Raw genomic sequence first — 16536 nt, 5'->3', positions numbered from 1 at the left:
ATGACAGGAACTATATTTGTAGACAATCGATTACGAGCGACCAAACAGGTCATTTTTGAAAATCAGATCATTTCGTCTTTTTCTATTTAGTTCTTTGAGTCTCTTTTTTGCTTTTTTTTCACTTTATTATTCATGACATGAAAGTTTTAACCTTAACTTCATGTTCTAAAACATATACGTGTGCATTGTGCTTCAATGAAAAAATATGGGGTAAACGTCAATGAGACAGCCACCTAGTGACAGAAATAACCAAAAGACATGTGCTCGGTTTGACGGTAAACCAGATATATGCGAGATTCCCTCACGTGATAAAGGAAGAAAGATCATTCACAATTTGTCTTACATTTGTTTTTCTCTCTTTTAATTAAATAAAAAAAAAAACTTTCGAATGTTGAGTTCATAAGATAAAAATATTCCCTGTGGAACCCCCCCCCCCCCCCCCCTCCTTTCTTTTTTTGGTGCTCTCCAATTTCAACCCCCAAATAAGGCTTTCCAATCTAATTAAAATTAAAATCTTGCTTTCTAACCAATCTATTCATGTACCGGACCGGGAACTTTCTTTATTTAATAAGAAAATCTACAGTGCCGTTATATAAATGCATGTTGTCTGCTTGGAGTCCCCGCCCGAAAAGAAAGAAATAGCCTAACTCCAAGATACTACATTCCTGCATCACGTGATTTTTGCCACGTGGAGCTTACATTAGAATGAATACCGAATATGGAAAGTGAAACTACAGTTCAAAACATAAAGTCCGAAGGCACATAGAAGAAAAAGAAGGATTTTTTTTTTCAAAGGGTGCCGGGGTAATCTTCTCTGTGTTCATAATATACACGAAATATTTGCCACTGCCCCTTGTCTGTTCTATAAATTGGAATCCTGAGTTTTCTATCTGTTACATGCCAAGAAATCCTCGCTAAAAATTCCGGTGGACCTCCTACGGCACCTATTAGTAGTTAAAGATTTGATTTCATTCAACAAACTAATTTATGACCTGCAAGTACGTGTCGCTTAGAAAACGGCCATATACCAAATGGTCAATATTAATCATCCATGTAATTTGCTCTATGGGATGTTTGCAAAATTTCAACGGAGGCAATTTCTTGGCATGACGAGACAGCATCTCAGCGATAAAAGAATATGTTTGAAAGAACTATGCACTTGGCTACCTTTTTTTCTTCAATTCGTTTTTAAAACGTCTTGGCTTCTTCAACTTGAATAATAGAAAATAAAACTATATATCAAACGAAAACTGGATAAAGTGAGAAACAAGTTTCTTTCATTAGTGAAAATTACTGCTTCATTGCTTTATCTCAGAGTTCGAACCCTACACGTGGTAGCTTGGTTCGACTCCAATCTTAATTGACTAGGATTGACAGTTTCCTTGCCGAAGGTCAGTGGTTCTCTCCGGGCGTCCCAGCTTTCTACACACAAAAAAACCTGGTCACCATGAAATAGAAAAATAATGATAAAAGTGGCGTTAAAGACCAACAATGAATACATCAATCATTGTATATCTTAGACGTTTCAAACACATCTCGTAGTTTTTTTAAACACGAATCTATTTTTTTTAAATTGAATTTGACAATAGCAATTTTCCCGCATCGTATAATGGTGAATCCAGATAACACTGTAATATGTGCCGTTGGACATGAAAAAGCTTAACCTCTAATAATTTTGAATAACTAGGAGAATAGATGAATTTTAAAGCAGAACTATTTTAAATATTTGTCAGCTATTTTAGGGGAAAGCAATAAGTATTGAGCAGATATTTCAGATTTCCGAGGATAAGGCAACATTAAAGGGACCTGACTTTAAAGGTTGGTGTGTCCATCATATTACATATGTGGCAACCTTTTGTTTAAGGCTTAAAACAAATTAAACTTTTCAAAGTTATTCAAGTTCCATTACTAACTTAATGTCGACACCTTATAATGTAGAATATCTATTTTAAACAGAAAAGGGTAATTTCTATGTCAAAAGATTGCAAAATTTCTGAGAATGAATAGAACAGTCCCTATTCGAATGCAGCATTCGCTAACTTAGTAGACATGTCTTTGACAAGCAATACTTTGAACCACTGACAGTGTCTTTAACGATCCCATGCGCAAAAATGACAAAATTAAAAAAACAGAGTATTGTCCCTGCTAAACTGAAGAGTGTAGGTTTCAGCTGGAGAGTTCCCGATGAAGACATTTTTTTTTCAGTTAAAAAATTTGAGGTACACAGTCTACAAAATGAAACAAAAGTTGAAAATATGATGCTCGTCTTGGCGTATACTCAAAAATGTACTTGTTTGGGACTGCTTAGACATGAAATGATGTCACAAGACACATGGGACCAGTCACGGCTTTTATAGAACGAGTTGCCCCCTCAATCATACACCTTTGACACATAGTCCCACAATGCCCTAATGTTCTAAAGCATAATAAAAAATATCTTAAAATCCACTATAAAAGAAATAACATAACTAATAATTTTAACCATAAAATTTTATATGAAAAAAAACCCCACAGATATTAAAGTTTACATTCATTACAAATGACAGGAACTATATTTGTAGACAATCGATTACGAGCGACCAAACAGGTCATTTTTGAAAATCAGATCATTTCGTCTTTTTCTATTTAGTTCTTTGAGTCTCTTTTTTGCTTTTTTTTTCACTTTATTATTCATGACATGAAAGTTTTAACCTTAACTTCATGTTCTAAAACATATACGTGTGCATTGTGCTTCAATGAAAAAATATGGGGTAAACGTCAATGAGACAGCCACCTAGTGACAGAAATAACCAAAAGACATGTGCTCGGTTTGACGGTAAACCAGATATATGCGAGATTCCCTCACGTGATAAAGGAAGAAAGATCATTCACAATTTGTCTTACATTTGTTTTTCTCTCTTTTAATTAAATAAAAAAAAAACTTTCGAATGTTGAGTTCATAAGATAAAAATATTCCCTGTGGAACCCCCCCCCCCCCCCCCCCCCCCCCCTCCTTTCTTTTTTTTGTGCTCTCCAATTTCAACCCCCAAATAAGGCTTTCCAATCTAATTAAAATTAAAATCTTGCTTTCTAACCAATCTATTCATGTACCGGACCGGGAACTTTCTTTATTTAATAAGAAAATCTACAGTGCCGTTATATAAATGCATGTTGTCTGCTTGGAGTCCCCGCCCGAAAAGAAAGAAATAGCCTAACTCCAAGATACTACATTCCTGCATCACGTGATTTTTGCCACGTGGAGCTTACATTAGAATGAATACCGAATATGGAAAGTGAAACTACAGTTCAAAACATAAAGTCCGAAGGCACATAGAAGAAAAAGAAGGATTTTTTTTTTCAAAGGGTGCCGGGGTAATCTTCTCTGTGTTCATAATATACACGAAATATTTGCCACTGCCCCTTGTCTGTTCTATAAATTGGAATCCTGAGTTTTCTATCTGTTACATGCCAAGAAATCCTCGCTAAAAATTCCGGTGGACCTCCTACGGCACCTATTAGTAGTTAAAGATTTGATTTCATTCAACAAACTAATTTATGACCTGCAAGTACGTGTCGCTTAGAAAACGGCCATATACCAAATGGTCAATATTAATCATCCATGTAATTTGCTCTATGGGATGTTTGCAAAATTTCAACGGAGGCAATTTCTTGGCATGACGAGACAGCATCTCAGCGATAAAAGAATATGTTTGAAAGAACTATGCACTTGGCTACCTTTTTTTCTTCAATTCGTTTTTAAAACGTCTTGGCTTCTTCAACTTGAATAATAGAAAATAAAACTATATATCAAACGAAAACTGGATAAAGTGAGAAACAAGTTTCTTTCATTAGTGAAAATTACTGCTTCATTGCTTTATCTCAGAGTTCGAACCCTACACGTGGTAGCTTGGTTCGACTCCAATCTTAATTGACTAGGATTGACAGTTTCCTTGCCGAAGGTCAGTGGTTCTCTCCGGGCGTCCCAGCTTTCTACACACAAAAACACCTGGTCACCATGAAATAGAAAAATAATGATAAAAGTGGCGTTAAAGACCAACAATGAATACATCAATCATTGTATATCTTAGACGTTTCAAACACATCTCGTAGTTTTTTTAAACACGAATCTATTTTTTTTAAATTGAATTTGACAATAGCAATTTTCCCGCATCGTATAATGGTGAATCCAGATAACACTGTAATATGTGCCGTTGGACATGAAAAAGCTTAACCTCTAATAATTTTGAATAACTAGGAGAATAGATGAATTTTAAAGCAGAACTATTTTAAATATTTGTCAGCTATTTTAGGGGAAAGCAATAAGTATTGAGCAGATATTTCAGATTTCCGAGGATAAGGCAACATTAAAGGGACCTGACTTTAAAGGTTGGTGTGTCCATCATATTACATATGTGGCAACCTTTTGTTTAAGGCTTAAAACAAATTAAACTTTTCAAAGTTATTCAAGTTCCATTACTAACTTAATGTCGACACCTTATAATGTAGAATATCTATTTTAAACAGAAAAGGGTAATTTCTATGTCAAAAGATTGCAAAATTTCTGAGAATGAATAGAACAGTCCCTATTCGAATGCAGCATTCGCTAACTTAGTAGACATGTCTTTGACAAGCAATACTTTGAACCACTGACAGTGTCTTTAACGATCCCATGCGCAAAAATGACAAAATTAAAAAAACAGAGTATTGTCCCTGCTAAACTGAAGAGTGTAGGTTTCAGCTGGAGAGTTCCCGATGAAGACATTTTTTTTTTCAGTTAAAAAATTTGAGGTACACAGTCTACAAAATGAAACAAAAGTTGAAAATATGATGCTCGTCTTGGCGTATACTCAAAAATGTACTTGTTTGGGACTGCTTAGACATGAAATGATGTCACAAGACACATGGGACCAGTCACGGCTTTTATAGAACGAGTTGCCCCCTCAATCATACACCTTTGACACATAGTCCCACAATGCCCTAATGTTCTAAAGCATAATAAAAAATATCTTAAAATCCACTATAAAAGAAATAACATAACTAATAATTTTAACCATAAAATTTTATATGAAAAAAAACCCCACAGATATTAAAGTTTACATTCATTACAAATGACAGGAACTATATTTGTAGACAATCGATTACGAGCGACCAAACAGGTCATTTTTGAAAATCAGATCATTTCGTCTTTTTCTATTTAGTTCTTTGAGTCTCTTTTTTGCTTTTTTTTTCACTTTATTATTCATGACATGAAAGTTTTAACCTTAACTTCATGTTCTAAAACATATACGTGTGCATTGTGCTTCAATGAAAAAATATGGGGTAAACGTCAATGAGACAGCCACCTAGTGACAGAAATAACCAAAAGACATGTGCTCGGTTTGACGGTAAACCAGATATATGCGAGATTCCCTCACGTGATAAAGGAAGAAAGATCATTCACAATTTGTCTTACATTTGTTTTTCTCTCTTTTAATTAAATAAAAAAAAAACTTTCGAATGTTGAGTTCATAAGATAAAAATATTCCCTGTGGAACCCCCCCCCCCCCCCCCCCCCCCCCCCCCCTCCTTTCTTTTTTTGGTGCTCTCCAATTTCAACCCCCAAATAAGGCTTTCCAATCTAATTAAAATTAAAATCTTGCTTTCTAACCAATCTATTCATGTACCGGACCGGGAACTTTCTTTATTTAATAAGAAAATCTACAGTGCCGTTATATAAATGCATGTTGTCTGCTTGGAGTCCCCGCCCGAAAAGAAAGAAATAGCCTAACTCCAAGATACTACATTCCTGCATCACGTGATTTTTGCCACGTGGAGCTTACATTAGAATGAATACCGAATATGGAAAGTGAAACTACAGTTCAAAACATAAAGTCCGAAGGCACATAGAAGAAAAAGAAGGATTTTTTTTTTCAAAGGGTGCCGGGGTAATCTTCTCTGTGTTCATAATATACACGAAATATTTGCCACTGCCCCTTGTCTGTTCTATAAATTGGAATCCTGAGTTTTCTATCTGTTACATGCCAAGAAATCCTCGCTAAAAATTCCGGTGGACCTCCTACGGCACCTATTAGTAGTTAAAGATTTGATTTCATTCAACAAACTAATTTATGACCTGCAAGTACGTGTCGCTTAGAAAACGGCCATATACCAAATGGTCAATATTAATCATCCATGTAATTTGCTCTATGGGATGTTTGCAAAATTTCAACGGAGGCAATTTCTTGGCATGACGAGACAGCATCTCAGCGATAAAAGAATATGTTTGAAAGAACTATGCACTTGGCTACCTTTTTTTCTTCAATTCGTTTTTAAAACGTCTTGGCTTCTTCAACTTGAATAATAGAAAATAAAACTATATATCAAACGAAAACTGGATAAAGTGAGAAACAAGTTTCTTTCATTAGTGAAAATTACTGCTTCATTGCTTTATCTCAGAGTTCGAACCCTACACGTGGTAGCTTGGTTCGACTCCAATCTTAATTGACTAGGATTGACAGTTTCCTTGCCGAAGGTCAGTGGTTCTCTCCGGGCGTCCCAGCTTTCTACACACAAAAAAACCTGGTCACCATGAAATAGAAAAATAATGATAAAAGTGGCGTTAAAGACCAACAATGAATACATCAATCATTGTATATCTTAGACGTTTCAAACACATCTCGTAGTTTTTTTAAACACGAATCTATTTTTTTTAAATTGAATTTGACAATAGCAATTTTCCCGCATCGTATAATGGTGAATCCAGATAACACTGTAATATGTGCCGTTGGACATGAAAAAGCTTAACCTCTAATAATTTTGAATAACTAGGAGAATAGATGAATTTTAAAGCAGAACTATTTTAAATATTTGTCAGCTATTTTAGGGGAAAGCAATAAGTATTGAGCAGATATTTCAGATTTCCGAGGATAAGGCAACATTAAAGGGACCTGACTTTAAAGGTTGGTGTGTCCATCATATTACATATGTGGCAACCTTTTGTTTAAGGCTTAAAACAAATTAAACTTTTCAAAGTTATTCAAGTTCCATTACTAACTTAATGTCGACACCTTATAATGTAGAATATCTATTTTAAACAGAAAAGGGTAATTTCTATGTCAAAAGATTGCAAAATTTCTGAGAATGAATAGAACAGTCCCTATTCGAATGCAGCATTCGCTAACTTAGTAGACATGTCTTTGACAAGCAATACTTTGAACCACTGACAGTGTCTTTAACGATCCCATGCGCAAAAATGACAAAATTAAAAAAACAGAGTATTGTCCCTGCTAAACTGAAGAGTGTAGGTTTCAGCTGGAGAGTTCCCGATGAAGACATTTTTTTTTTCAGTTAAAAAATTTGAGGTACACAGTCTACAAAATGAAACAAAAGTTGAAAATATGATGCTCGTCTTGGCGTATACTCAAAAATGTACTTGTTTGGGACTGCTTAGACATGAAATGATGTCACAAGACACATGGGACCAGTCACGGCTTTTATAGAACGAGTTGCCCCCTCAATCATACACCTTTGACACATAGTCCCACAATGCCCTAATGTTCTAAAGCATAATAAAAAATATCTTAAAATCCACTATAAAAGAAATAACATAACTAATAATTTTAACCATAAAATTTTATATGAAAAAAAACCCCACAGATATTAAAGTTTACATTCATTACAAATGACAGGAACTATATTTGTAGACAATCGATTACGAGCGACCAAACAGGTCATTTTTGAAAATCAGATCATTTCGTCTTTTTCTATTTAGTTCTTTGAGTCTCTTTTTTGCTTTTTTTTTCACTTTATTATTCATGACATGAAAGTTTTAACCTTAACTTCATGTTCTAAAACATATACGTGTGCATTGTGCTTCAATGAAAAAATATGGGGTAAACGTCAATGAGACAGCCACCTAGTGACAGAAATAACCAAAAGACATGTGCTCGGTTTGACGGTAAACCAGATATATGCGAGATTCCCTCACGTGATAAAGGAAGAAAGATCATTCACAATTTGTCTTACATTTGTTTTTCTCTCTTTTAATTAAATAAAAAAAAAACTTTCGAATGTTGAGTTCATAAGATAAAAATATTCCCTGTGGAACCCCCCCCCCCCCCTTCCTTTCTTTTTTTGGTGCTCTCCAATTTCAACCCCCAAATAAGGCTTTCCAATCTAATTAAAATTAAAATCTTGCTTTCTAACCAATCTATTCATGTACCGGACCGGGAACTTTCTTTATTTAATAAGAAAATCTACAGTGCCGTTATATAAATGCATGTTGTCTGCTTGGAGTCCCCGCCCGAAAAGAAAGAAATAGCCTAACTCCAAGATACTACATTCCTGCATCACGTGATTTTTGCCACGTGGAGCTTACATTAGAATGAATACCGAATATGGAAAGTGAAACTACAGTTCAAAACATAAAGTCCGAAGGCACATAGAAGAAAAAGAAGGATTTTTTTTTTCAAAGGGTGCCGGGGTAATCTTCTCTGTGTTCATAATATACACGAAATATTTGCCACTGCCCCTTGTCTGTTCTATAAATTGGAATCCTGAGTTTTCTATCTGTTACATGCCAAGAAATCCTCGCTAAAAATTCCGGTGGACCTCCTACGGCACCTATTAGTAGTTAAAGATTTGATTTCATTCAACAAACTAATTTATGACCTGCAAGTACGTGTCGCTTAGAAAACGGCCATATACCAAATGGTCAATATTAATCATCCATGTAATTTGCTCTATGGGATGTTTGCAAAATTTCAACGGAGGCAATTTCTTGGCATGACGAGACAGCATCTCAGCGAATAACTAGGAGAATAGATGAATTTTAAAGCAGAACTATTTTAAATATTTGTCAGCTATTTTAGGGGAAAGCAATAAGTATTGAGCAGATATTTCAGATTTCCGAGGATAAGGCAACATTAAAGGGACCTGACTTTAAAGGTTGGTGTGTCCATCATATTACATATGTGGCAACCTTTTGTTTAAGGCTTAAAACAAATTAAACTTTTCAAAGTTATTCAAGTTCCATTACTAACTTAATGTCGACACCTTATAATGTAGAATATCTATTTTAAACAGAAAAGGGTAATTTCTATGTCAAAAGATTGCAAAATTTCTGAGAATGAATAGAACAGTCCCTATTCGAATGCAGCATTCGCTAACTTAGTAGACATGTCTTTGACAAGCAATACTTTGAACCACTGACAGTGTCTTTAACGATCCCATGCGCAAAAATGACAAAATTAAAAAAACAGAGTATTGTCCCTGCTAAACTGAAGAGTGTAGGTTTCAGCTGGAGAGTTCCCGATGAAGACATTTTTTTTTTCAGTTAAAAAATTTGAGGTACACAGTCTACAAAATGAAACAAAAGTTGAAAATATGATGCTCGTCTTGGCGTATACTCAAAAATGTACTTGTTTGGGACTGCTTAGACATGAAATGATGTCACAAGACACATGGGACCAGTCACGGCTTTTATAGAACGAGTTGCCCCCTCAATCATACACCTTTGACACATAGTCCCACAATGCCCTAATGTTCTAAAGCATAATAAAAAATATCTTAAAATCCACTATAAAAGAAATAACATAACTAATAATTTTAACCATAAAATTTTATATGAAAAAAAACCCCACAGATATTAAAGTTTACATTCATTACAAATGACAGGAACTATATTTGTAGACAATCGATTACGAGCGACCAAACAGGTCATTTTTGAAAATCAGATCATTTCGTCTTTTTCTATTTAGTTCTTTGAGTCTCTTTTTTGCTTTTTTTTTCACTTTATTATTCATGACATGAAAGTTTTAACCTTAACTTCATGTTCTAAAACATATACGTGTGCATTGTGCTTCAATGAAAAAATATGGGGTAAACGTCAATGAGACAGCCACCTAGTGACAGAAATAACCAAAAGACATGTGCTCGGTTTGACGGTAAACCAGATATATGCGAGATTCCCTCACGTGATAAAGGAAGAAAGATCATTCACAATTTGTCTTACATTTGTTTTTCTCTCTTTTAATTAAATAAAAAAAAAACTTTCGAATGTTGAGTTCATAAGATAAAAATATTCCCTGTGGAACCCCCCCCCCCCCCTTCCTTTCTTTTTTTGGTGCTCTCCAATTTCAACCCCCAAATAAGGCTTTCCAATCTAATTAAAATTAAAATCTTGCTTTCTAACCAATCTATTCATGTACCGGACCGAGAACTTTCTTTATTTAATAAGAAAATCTACAGTGCCGTTATATAAATGCATGTTGTCTGCTTGGAGTCCCCGCCCGAAAAGAAAGAAATAGCCTAACTCCAAGATACTACATTCCTGCATCACGTGATTTTTGCCACGTGGAGCTTACATTAGAATGAATACCGAATATGGAAAGTGAAACTACAGTTCAAAACATAAAGTCCGAAGGCACATAGAAGAAAAAGAAGGATTTTTTTTTTCAAAGGGTGCCGGGGTAATCTTCTCTGTGTTCATAATATACACGAAATATTTGCCACTGCCCCTTGTCTGTTCTATAAATTGGAATCCTGAGTTTTCTATCTGTTACATGCCAAGAAATCCTCGCTAAAAATTCCGGTGGACCTCCTACGGCACCTATTAGTAGTTAAAGATTTGATTTCATTCAACAAACTAATTTATGACCTGCAAGTACGTGTCGCTTAGAAAACGGCCATATACCAAATGGTCAATATTAATCATCCATGTAATTTGCTCTATGGGATGTTTGCAAAATTTCAACGGAGGCAATTTCTTGGCATGACGAGACAGCATCTCAGCGATAAAAGAATATGTTTGAAAGAACTATGCACTTGGCTACCTTTTTTTCTTCAATTCGTTTTTAAAACGTCTTGGCTTCTTCAACTTGAATAATAGAAAATAAAACTATATATCAAACGAAAACTGGATAAAGTGAGAAACAAGTTTCTTTCATTAGTGAAAATTACTGCTTCATTGCTTTATCTCAGAGTTCGAACCCTACACGTGGTAGCTTGGTTCGACTCCAATCTTAATTGACTAGGATTGACAGTTTCCTTGCCGAAGGTCAGTGGTTCTCTCCGGGCGTCCCAGCTTTCTACACACAAAAAAACCTGGTCACCATGAAATAGAAAAATAATGATAAAAGTGGCGTTAAAGACCAACAATGAATACATCAATCATTGTATATCTTAGACGTTTCAAACACATCTCGTAGTTTTTTTAAACACGAATCTATTTTTTTTAAATTGAATTTGACAATAGCAATTTTCCCGCATCGTATAATGGTGAATCCAGATAACACTGTAATATGTGCCGTTGGACATGAAAAAGCTTAACCTCTAATAATTTTGAATAACTAGGAGAATAGATGAATTTTAAAGCAGAACTATTTTAAATATTTGTCAGCTATTTTAGGGGAAAGCAATAAGTATTGAGCAGATATTTCAGATTTCCGAGGATAAGGCAACATTAAAGGGACCTGACTTTAAAGGTTGGTGTGTCCATCATATTACATATGTGGCAACCTTTTGTTTAAGGCTTAAAACAAATTAAACTTTTCAAAGTTATTCAAGTTCCATTACTAACTTAATGTCGACACCTTATAATGTAGAATATCTATTTTAAACAGAAAAGGGTAATTTCTATGTCAAAAGATTGCAAAATTTCTGAGAATGAATAGAACAGTCCCTATTCGAATGCAGCATTCGCTAACTTAGTAGACATGTCTTTGACAAGCAATACTTTGAACCACTGACAGTGTCTTTAACGATCCCATGCGCAAAAATGACAAAATTAAAAAAACAGAGTATTGTCCCTGCTAAACTGAAGAGTGTAGGTTTCAGCTGGAGAGTTCCCGATGAAGACATTTTTTTTTTCAGTTAAAAAATTTGAGGTACACAGTCTACAAAATGAAACAAAAGTTGAAAATATGATGCTCGTCTTGGCGTATACTCAAAAATGTACTTGTTTGGGACTGCTTAGACATGAAATGATGTCACAAGACACATGGGACCAGTCACGGCTTTTATAGAACGAGTTGCCCCCTCAATCATACACCTTTGACACATAGTCCCACAATGCCCTAATGTTCTAAAGCATAATAAAAAATATCTTAAAATCCACTATAAAAGAAATAACATAACTAATAATTTTAACCATAAAATTTTATATGAAAAAAAACCCCACAGATATTAAAGTTTACATTCATTACAAATGACAGGAACTATATTTGTAGACAATCGATTACGAGCGACCAAACAGGTCATTTTTGAAAATCAGATCATTTCGTCTTTTTCTATTTAGTTCTTTGAGTCTCTTTTTTGCTTTTTTTTTCACTTTATTATTCATGACATGAAAGTTTTAACCTTAACTTCATGTTCTAAAACATATACGTGTGCATTGTGCTTCAATGAAAAAATATGGGGTAAACGTCAATGAGACAGCCACCTAGTGACAGAAATAACCAAAAGACATGTGCTCGGTTTGACGGTAAACCAGATATATGCGAGATTCCCTCACGTGATAAAGGAAGAAAGATCATTCACAATTTGTCTTACATTTGTTTTTCTCTCTTTTAATTAAATAAAAAAAAAACTTTCGAATGTTGAGTTCATAAGATAAAAATATTCCCTGTGGAACCCCCCCCCCCCCCCCCCCCTTCCTTTCTTTTTTTGGTGCTCTCCAATTTCAACCCCCAAATAAGGCTTTCCAATCTAATTAAAATTAAAATCTTGCTTTCTAACCAATCTATTCATGTACCGGACCGGGAACTTTCTTTATTTAATAAGAAAATCTACAGTGCCGTTATATAAATGCATGTTGTCTGCTTGGAGTCCCCGCCCGAAAAGAAAGAAATAGCCTAACTCCAAGATACTACATTCCTGCATCACGTGATTTTTGCCACGTGGAGCTTACATTAGAATGAATACCGAATATGGAAAGTGAAACTACAGTTCAAAACATAAAGTCCGAAGGCACATAGAAGAAAAAGAAGGATTTTTTTTTCGAAGGGTGCCGGGGTAATCTTCTCTGTGTTCATAATATACACGAAATATTTGCCACTGCCCCTTGTCTGTTCTATAAATTGGAATCCTGAGTTTTCTATCTGTTACATGCCAAGAAATCCTCGCTAAAAATTCCGGTGGACCTCCTACGGCACCTATTAGTAGTTAAAGATTTGATTTCATTCAACAAACTAATTTATGACCTGCAAGTACGTGTCGCTTAGAAAACGGCCATATACCAAATGGTCAATATTAATCATCCATGTAATTTGCTCTATGGGATGTTTGCAAAATTTCAACGGAGGCAATTTCTTGGCATGACGAGACAGCATCTCAGCGATAAAAGAATATGTTTGAAAGAACTATGCACTTGGCTACCTTTTTTTCTTCAATTCGTTTTTAAAACGTCTTGGCTTCTTCAACTTGAATAATAGAAAATAAAACTATATATCAAACGAAAACTGGATAAAGTGAGAAACAAGTTTCTTTCATTAGTGAAAATTACTGCTTCATTGCTTTATCTCAGAGTTCGAACCCTACACGTGGTAGCTTGGTTCGACTCCAATCTTAATTGACTAGGATTGACAGTTTCCTTGCCGAAGGTCAGTGGTTCTCTCCGGGCGTCCCAGCTTTCTACACACAAAAAAACCTGGTCACCATGAAATAGAAAAATAATGATAAAAGTGGCGTTAAAGACCAACAATGAATACATCAATCATTGTATATCTTAGACGTTTCAAACACATCTCGTAGTTTTTTTAAACACGAATCTATTTTTTTTAAATTGAATTTGACAATAGCAATTTTCCCGCATCGTATAATGGTGAATCCAGATAACACTGTAATATGTGCCGTTGGACATGAAAAAGCTTAACCTCTAATAATTTTGAATAACTAGGAGAATAGATGAATTTTAAAGCAGAACTATTTTAAATATTTGTCAGCTATTTTAGGGGAAAGCAATAAGTATTGAGCAGATATTTCAGATTTCCGAGGATAAGGCAACATTAAAGGGACCTGACTTTAAAGGTTGGTGTGTCCATCATATTACATATGTGGCAACCTTTTGTTTAAGGCTTAAAACAAATTAAACTTTTCAAAGTTATTCAAGTTCCATTACTAACTTAATGTCGACACCTTATAATGTAGAATATCTATTTTAAACAGAAAAGGGTAATTTCTATGTCAAAAGATTGCAAAATTTCTGAGAATGAATAGAACAGTCCCTATTCGAATGCAGCATTCGCTAACTTAGTAGACATGTCTTTGACAAGCAATACTTTGAACCACTGACAGTGTCTTTAACGATCCCATGCGCAAAAATGACAAAATTAAAAAAACAGAGTATTGTCCCTGCTAAACTGAAGAGTGTAGGTTTCAGCTGGAGAGTTCCCGATAAAGACATTTTTTTTTTCAGTTAAAAAATTTGAGGTACACAGTCTACAAAATGAAACAAAAGTTGAAAATATGATGCTCGTCTTGGCGTATACTCAAAAATGTACTTGTTTGGGACTGCTTAGACATGAAATGATGTCACAAGACACATGGGACCAGTCACGGCTTTTATAGAACGAGTTGCCCCCTCAATCATACACCTTTGACACATAGTCCCACAATGCCCTAATGTTCTAAAGCATAATAAAAAATGTCTTAAAATCCACTATAAAAGAAATAACATAACTAATAATTTTAACCATAAAATTTTATATGAAAAAAAACCCCACAGATATTAAAGTTTACATTCATTACAAATGACAGGAACTATATTTGTAGACAATCGATTACGAGCGACCAAACAGGTCATTTTTGAAAATCAGATCATTTCGTCTTTTTCTATTTAGTTCTTTGAGTCTCTTTTTTGCTTTTTTTTTCACTTTATTATTCATGACATGAAAGTTTTAACCTTAACTTCATGTTCTAAAACATATACGTGTGCATTGTGCTTCAATGAAAAAATATGGGGTAAACGTCAATGAGACAGCCACCTAGTGACAGAAATAACCAAAAGACATGTGCTCGGTTTGACGGTAAACCAGATATATGCGAGATTCCCTCACGTGATAAAGGAAGAAAGATCATTCACAATTTGTCTTACATTTGTTTTTCTCTCTTTTAATTAAATAAAAAAAAAACTTTCGAATGTTGAGTTCATAAGATAAAAATATTCCCTGTGGAACCCCCCCCCCCTTCCTTTCTTTTTTTGGTGCTCTCCAATTTCAACCCCCAAATAAGGCTTTCCAATCTAATTAAAATTAAAATCTTGCTTTCTAACCAATCTATTCATGTACCGGACCGGGAACTTTCTTTATTTAATAAGAAAATCTACAGTGCCGTTATATAAATGCATGTTGTCTGCTTGGAGTCCCCGCCCGAAAAGAAAGAAATAGCCTAACTCCAAGATACTACATTCCTGCATCACGTGATTTTTGCCACGTGGAGCTTACATTAGAATGAATACCGAATATGGAAAGTGAAACTACAGTTCAAAACATAAAGTCCGAAGGCACATAGAAGAAAAAGAAGGATTTTTTTTTCGAAGGGTGCCGGGGTAATCTTCTCTGTGTTCATAATATACACGAAATATTTGCCACTGCCCCTTGTCTGTTCTATAAATTGGAATCCTGAGTTTTCTATCTGTTACATGCCAAGAAATCCTCGCTAAAAATTCCGGTGGACCTCCTACGGCACCTATTAGTAGTTAAAGATTTGATTTCATTCAACAAACTAATTTATGACCTGCAAGTACGTGTCGCTTAGAAAACGGCCATATACCAAATGGTCAATATTAATCATCCATGTAATTTGCTCTATGGGATGTTTGCAAAATTTCAACGGAGGCAATTTCTTGGCATGACGAGACAGCATCTCAGCGATAAAAGAATATGTTTGAAAGAACTATGCACTTGGCTACCTTTTTTTCTTCAATTCGTTTTTAAAACGTCTTGGCTTCTTCAACTTGAATAATAGAAAATAAAACTATATATCAAACGAAAACTGGATAAAGTGAGAAACAAGTTTCTTTCATTAGTGAAAATTACTGCTTCATTGCTTTATCTCAGAGTTCGAACCCTACACGTGGTAGCTTGGTTCGACTCCAATCTTAATTGACTAGGATTGACAGTTTCCTTGCCGAAGGTCAGTGGTTCTCTCCGGGCGTCCCAGCTTTCTACACACAAAAAAACCTGGTCACCATGAAATAGAAAAATAATGATAAAAGTGGCGTTAAAGACCAACAATGAATACATCAATCATTGTATATCTTAGACGTTTCAAACACATCTCGTAGTTTTTTTAAACACGAATCTATTTTTTTTAAATTGAATTTGACAATAGCAATTTTCCCGCATCGTATAATGGTGAATCCAGATAACACTGTAATATGTGCCGTTGGACATGAAAAAGCTTAACCTCTAATAATTTTGAATAACTAGGAGAATAGATGAATTTTAAAGCAGAACTATTTTAAATATTTGTCAGCTATTTTAGGGGAAAGCAATAAGTATTGAGCAGATATTTCAGATTTCCGAGGATAAGGCAACATTAAAGGGACCTGACTTTAAAGGTTGGTGTGTCCATCATATT

The sequence above is a fragment of the Mytilus californianus genome, unplaced genomic scaffold, assembly GCF_021869535.1.
Source record: "Mytilus californianus isolate M0D057914Y unplaced genomic scaffold, xbMytCali1.0.p SCAF_6, whole genome shotgun sequence".
Taxonomy (NCBI): Eukaryota; Metazoa; Mollusca; class Bivalvia; order Mytilida; family Mytilidae; genus Mytilus; species Mytilus californianus.
The sequence above is the reverse complement of the archived record's forward strand: the minus strand, read 5'-3'. Positions refer to the sequence as shown.